A 7343-nucleotide genomic window follows, 5' to 3' on the forward strand; every position below is an offset into this window, starting at 1 on the left:
GTTCAAAAGTCTTTGAAAAAGGAAAGGCCAAAATGAGACAAGCTGGAAAATCTATAAGCCTTCCAAGCCCACACCATTCCAGTGATGGAAAAATTTACAATAAATGCCTCATGAATGGATTTTCACAAATCCAGCTTTTGTGTTTGTCCTTGGAATGTGTCTACTGCTAAGAAATAGTGTTCTGCTGTGTTCAGATACCAGGTGCCATTCTTGTTGGAATAAGGCTTTGGGGTTTACGATAGATAGAAAAGTAAAATATAACCCCTTTGCCCATACCTCCATCCATACTTCAAAAGAAACAGCTCTGTTTGATCCTCTTCCTGGAGTCCCTATTGACAGGACATCAATCATTTTATTTGTATACCACTTTTCAGAGCCTTAATGTTTTTTCATGGGGCCAGTCACATCCTAGTGCCTAACTCAGGCTAACACAGTCTTTGTTCAAAGGGAAGGCTTATCGAGTTTGCACTGCTTACCTTTCTCATGCAGACTGTACTTACTGAATGGGAAATAAGGTTGAAGCTTGGTACCCATGCCATTCTGCATCAAACAGGCTGCAGGGTGCTGGGAGAATGCCTGCAACAGGTAGGTAGGTGAGCCACATTTTCTAGCACCCTTTTGTAAGGAAATCAGTTGTACAACACACAGATCTTCAGGATGAAAAGTATTATGGAGGACAAACTATCTAAGAGGTAGTACATAGGAAAGAAGACTCACAGAAGTTAGGTGTGTTTACATAAAATTAAATGCAAGTACCACTAACTGCAAAGTACACAAATATTCTGTTAAAAAGTCATGACCCCCACCACCACTAAACACAGGAGCCGTTAAGAAATAAATGGGTCAGGTCTTCTCACTTTCAGTGTAAACAATTAATGGACCCCTTGACACTTCTCTCAAGCTCCCAAGAATGCTTACCCTGTCTAGTCAATAGTATTAGTATCTTTGTCTGCCTCCTTATCCTCAGCTGAATGATGTAGTCACAATTTAAGCTATAATATCTGGGATATCTGTATATATGTATTTATGCCACATGGGATACATATATGTTAAAATATATTCATATATGAGCATCAGATTTTTTGTTCTGAGGCATAGCATCAAGTGGAATTCTGTTTGAGTTCAAATGACCAGCTATGAAACTATGGTGCAGTGGTTAATACACACTTGGAGATATTAAACATTAACATCATTATTCCCATGTTACTTTGAAAAATCCCCTAATTTACATTTTTGCATGTATATAATATTAAAGCATTGTTACAAACTTGAACAGAGTATATACATAACTGTTGTTTTAATTCTGTCTAGAAACATTATAACAGATCTACATATAAATTACAACATACCTAACAGTTAATACCTAACAGTTCCGTGATTTGAAAACTGAGAATTACAATTCTTCTGATCCATAGTAGCAGAATATGGTAGCATAAAGATTGTGTATGCTTTCATACACATTTTGATTATTATTTAAGTAACTGTAAATATAATTACGAATGTGCTCAAAGTAATACCTATCTACCCATAAATATTTTAAAGTATTCAAGAAATTGGGCATTATTACTATAAAACATTTATGTGTTATACATAAGAATTTTGGTTCATAATTATTTAAATGTAATTGAAGGATGAAGTATTTATTTCAATAGCTCCGAAGAAAAAAGTGACTGTCTAATGTCTAATTTTTACTTGATTTCAGTGGCTTAACTCTTTAGGAAAGCAAAATGTAATTGTTTTCATTAAATAAGCCAGTTATGGCCTGGAAAATATAGATATGGAGCATCTAACTTGTGCAAATATTTCCCTCTCAACAAATTCCTCTATTAACAAGTACATGCAGAGACATAAAGCAACCTATAAGCTACATTTTACTAAGCCCTACAGCAGATGAAAGTCAAATGCAGATGTGGAATGGGATCCTAACAGATGCTGAAAACGCCATCAGTACCCTAGAGGAATGCATTCCCTATCAAAAAGAAACTTAATTTCAACTATAAAGAATTTGATTATGTATTGTTATACAAAATGTGATTAATGTTTTGTACTGATTAATCAACTACAAAATATATAATTATGCCATCTGTATTTCCAAGCTTCTTGTCACTTTACACGTTCCGTGTGGGGAAGCTGGGAGGTGGTGTAGGGAACTTGTGGCATTTGAAGAGCTTTTAAACTCTGAGGACTAGTGAGTGGAGCAAGAGCAACTTAAAGACGCATTCTAACGGAAAACAACCAAAGATCATAAACAAAGAGAAGCCCAAAGACCACAGGCTCCTTGTGGACTAGAAGACTAGCAAGAGAGGCTACCAGGCTTCCATCATTGCAAGAAGAGCTCATTAAGATAAATCATCATTTTGCTGTATCCCACACCAGGCTTTTGACTGCTCTTGTCTTTTGAATGCCAGGCAAGAATTACCATTTATTTCAGAATGCTAACACAATGACTGCCCACATTCCAGTTCCACATCAGTCAAAGATGCAAATCTAGGATAAAGGTTTATGTCATGACTAATATTTACATCTTTCTCAAGTGAACATGGTGCTATATTTACATCTGAGTCCCAGCTGGAAAAGTTTCAATATACTTGAAAGTTGCTTATTAAGTTGTATTCTACAGAGTACCTGGGGTTTTAATATATGATTTTGACCTAGATAATGCTGGATAATGTACTTCATTGATTTTTCTTATTGCACCGTTGCTTGGAGGGGCATGGTAGGTAGAAACAACTTCAGATGAGTTCTGCTTAAAGCTCCTCGTCGTTTTCATGAAAGTAATGCTCTTCCCACAGTAGAAAGAGTTGCCCTTGAACTGGATTCTTTTCTCAAAGTGTTCATCTAACCTTGACCATATGTGATGATCACATGGAATCCATTCTTTAAGGGCAATAATTAATCATAACCATTCTAGAAAAGCTTCTAAACACCAGGTTTTAGAAGTTCCAGATAACTTTTCATGTGAGAGTCACCTGCAATGAGTATCAAGGAAACAAAAGCTTGTCAAGTGTGTCTTCAGGTCCCCATCATCAGCATCACTGGGAAGCTTTGCCAGACAGAATTTATGAAATCAGTGAGGCTCTGAGGCAGCTTCCCACCAGTGTTACAGACATAGATCTGAGTTCGAAAAGTACCTGCTTAGATTTCCAGCTTCTTGTGTGTCATAGCAAATAATTAAATCAGGGGCACAAGGAGAGTGGTGGAACTGGAGTTAATTATGAAAAAGAAAGCTATTGTTGAGTGTCTAAAGACTAGTAAGCGCAGAAGGAATACAAACCTTAATTCTGCAGCCATGTCAGAAGTGAGCTTCCTGAGTTGTTTACATAGTGAAATATCTTCCTCCTGAAATAGCTTGTTCTTTCCCTCACACAAGGTCTGGTTTGGTGTGTTTGGCCCTGGTTTGAATTGCTTCTGGTCTCCCTCAGCCACTAGTTTATTTCATGTGGTAAACCCAATGCCTACCTTCCTGACACACTACTAAATATGATACTCCATTGTTGTGCAATGCAATGAGCTGAAAGATGATGTCACTCTGCATGTGATCCTGAAAACTGCATCCTGTACCACCATAATTGATACAGCTGCTATGAGGCACGTAAGCAATTAGCTTAGTAGATGGAACAAAAAGCTCTCATGGGAGTGACTGTGACCTGAGAACATGGATTCTTGTGATTTCAAATAGGAAAGTTTCAATGCAGTAGCAATTTTCTAAACTTCCAATCGTACAAGAACAAAAAAATGCCATAAAGAATTCCAAATGCATTGATGGATACTTGGGGGAGGAATGTAGTTTACAGAAAAATGGAGAAAGGTCTACTACTGGCCTCAGATGCTGTCTGACAGCATTGATATCTATGTACTTGCTTGGAACTAGGGTATTGTTCATACATTTGAAAGTAAATACCTAATGGTCTCATAAACACACACACACACACACACACACACACACACACACACACACACACACACACACACTCACACGCACTCTCACACACACATACATACAAAGTTCATACACAAATAGCTACTACTACAAGATTCAAGTTTTTCTACAGAATTTGGTTCTGGACATGTAACATCCTTGTGTCTACATATCATTGAAGCTATAATCAGTTATTCATTCTTTCAGTCAATGCTTCTTTCTCATAGTTCTCCTTCACAGCTTTATTCTAAACTGAGCTGTGGACTCTGTCTGAGGTTGTGGGTCAGTAATCTTCACAAGCACTGAATCCTAAACTACTCCATTAGAGATGCTGTTGCCTGGCTCCACAGGGCGGCTGCCTAGGCTCAGTGCCCTGACCCCTTGACCAGGACTAGACTTGATCAAGTTGGACTGCTTTTATTTACATTACATTTTCAAGACAGAGACTGTACCATAGGAAAAGGAACGTATTGTGGCTCTTACTGACACTAGTGAACCAGTCTTCTTCATGATATGAGCTACACGACATGAACCTGCACTTATGCACTCAAGAAAGCCACAGTAATTATGCAAGGATTTCATCCAAATGAAGGGTGCCGCTGTGGTGATTTGAATGGGAAATATTTGCCTTAGACTCAAATATTAAACCCTTGTTCTCCAGGCATCCCAGGTGTTAGTGCTTTTCTGAAAGGCCCTGGAATGTTTAGGTGGTACAGTGTTGCTGGAAGAAATATGTGATTGAGGCTGGACTTGGGAGTTTATAGCCTTGTCCCATTTTTTTATTCAGTCTCTCTGCTTCTGGTGTGTGGATGAGATGTGCTCATCTAGCTCCTGGCTCCTGGGGATTCTCCCTGGTGCCATGCCTTCTCCACCATTATAAGTTTTAACTTCCTGGACCCTTAGCCAAAACCAAGTCTTTCTACCATAATCTGCCTTGCTTATGGTAGCTTGTCACTGCAATCTAAAAGTAACTAAATCAGCCCCTGCAGCTGGTTTGCCCTCTGCTCTCCTTAATGCTCTAGTTACTGCCCTGACTGCTGTTCTCCTGAGTGTACTCAATAAGGCATTTCTGTTCTGGTCTAAAGGACAGAATAATTTCCTACTTTGACAGCACTTTCCTGCTGCCACAGTGGTGGCAGGCATCCAGAATTACACAACTCTTTTCTCATTCCTTACCCATATTCTGATAGCCATGGAATATGAATGGACATACATATGTAAGAAGCTCCATTGCACCTGAATTAGGTTGGGGGAAGGCAATCTTAAAATTTTGGAGACAATGTGTAGATTGCAATAGGAAAGCAGAAAATGGTAAGGAACACTTAGGGGGCACATGGCTTTTAGAAGGGCAATGACTTTTCTACCCCTTTAGTAGGAGAAAAGAAAGAGGTGATTTGATCAGTTAACCTTATAGGACAAAAAGAAAGTCAGGCATAGGAAGAAGTGACATGGATAGTGTTGGGATTTCAGCTAGGCTCTGCTCCACAGTTACCTGGCAATAGCCAGATGTGCCTGACTAGATATAAAATGGGTTTGCTTGCCCCCTCTTCACTTTCTTGATTTCTTACCTTGCTTCCTTACCATCTTCCTCCTCTTTCCCCATTCCCCTCCCACTTCTCTCTCCAAGTATCATGGCTAGACTCTCCTCCTCCTCCCCCTCCCCCTCCTGCTCCCCTTCCCCCCCCCAGCCTTTTTCTGCTGGTAAATCAGGGGGGAGAAATGCCTCAGCATGGGCCTGCGGAAGCAACCCTTCCCCCCCACAACAAAGCAAGCCTCTACCAAACATATCCCTGGCCTTCTTTTCTTTTTATAAAACACAACAGAGAGTCGTACATTTTTTTATGATGAACAGAATTTTGACACTTTTATCTTGTTTTAACTGAAATTTGGGTGCAAGCCTTAACACTTCTATGTCAGACAGCGAGTTGAAGCTTGGGAGCAGATTTTCTATTACGTGTGCGTCAAAACATTATATTTAACATATTTATCTGTATCACAAATTATACTGCAATTTAATTAAGCATATTTGATGAAAAATTCAAAGAAGGCATTTATAACTTGGTTGATTCATTTAAGTAAGGGTATGTGACTTGAACCACACTTCTCAGTTGGCCATTCACCCCCTAAAAAACAAAATAAATCACAGAGTCTGCAAAGATGCCAACAGCTCAAGCAGCTTTGCTATTCATTGCTATAGTAAAGCATGCTGAGATGCTTGGTGACTTGGAATGTGGAGTTGGTCATCATAAAGAGGGGGGATTCGCATGTGCAGGAGAAAGAGAAAAGAAAATCATAACTCAGTGACCCAAGAAATTATACTTTGTTAGAGGAATAGTGAAACAGAAGCACTTCTATGTAACCTAAATGCATGGTAACATATGCCAATAGTCTTACGATAAATACAATAAAATAGATTGCAAGTTTTATTTGTTTAAGAGAATTTTCTTACGTACTTCCCAAATACATGACTTTCTGGCCTCACTTTCCAGGTGGATTGTGCTGGGGTTAAAGACAGTCTACCATCACATCTAGCTAAAAATTCAAAAGACTTGTCTAGATAGAAAAAAGTGAATCAATATGGAATATATGATGGCATCTAGTACAACATGAAGACAGGAACATAATTCACAATTTAAACAGAACTTGAAAACAAGCTATAAGAGTCACAAATTGTGATCAACCTGAGTCCAAGGCTAAATCTATCCCTTGACACTCAAAAGAATAAGGCTACCTACAAAAATCAGCAGCTGTCACACACTCTTGGTGTTGAATTTCCTCTTTTTGAAGATTAAATCCCTTTTAATGTCTCAAGTTTGCGAATATCCAGTAAAATTAGAACTCATCATTTGTATATCATTATAACAATATTATGTTTGAATAATAAAGTTAATTCAATTAAGGAATAAATGGAATAATCTATATAAATGTGACATATAGTTAAAAGTTTACTGTTGAGTGAAAAAGAAATTTGAAATGCAATGAGAATCAAGCTACAGGACAAGACACAAAGCTGTGCAAGATTATGCACAGTCTCTGAGAATGGTTTCCCCAAGACAGGGCAAAGATTGCCTAGGCAGGAGAATATTCGATCAACACCTGCAGTGTGATTAGACAAGAAAATACAGAGAATTGAATGTGTTTTTCAGATCTCTTTCTTTTTCTTTTAGGAAGTGCAAAAAATACACATAAAGGATACCATGTAATTCAGCCACTGTGAGAAGCAAAACAAGTAGTAGGGCTGAGAAGTAGCTCAGAGGCAAAGGTTTGCCCAGCATATGCCAGGCCCTGGGCTCAGTCATTAGCACTGAGGAAGGGAAGGAAGGAGGAAGGCAAGGGAGAAAAGAAGGAATGAGAGGGAAGGGCTGAGTGAAGTGTGATGAGGAAAGGGAGAGGAGGAGGAGAGTGCTAGTGGGAGCCTGTGTTG

Source organism: Mus caroli, unplaced genomic scaffold, assembly GCF_978045245.1.
Source record: "Mus caroli unplaced genomic scaffold, Mus_caroli_1 scaffold_19, whole genome shotgun sequence".
Taxonomy (NCBI): domain Eukaryota; kingdom Metazoa; phylum Chordata; class Mammalia; order Rodentia; family Muridae; genus Mus; species Mus caroli.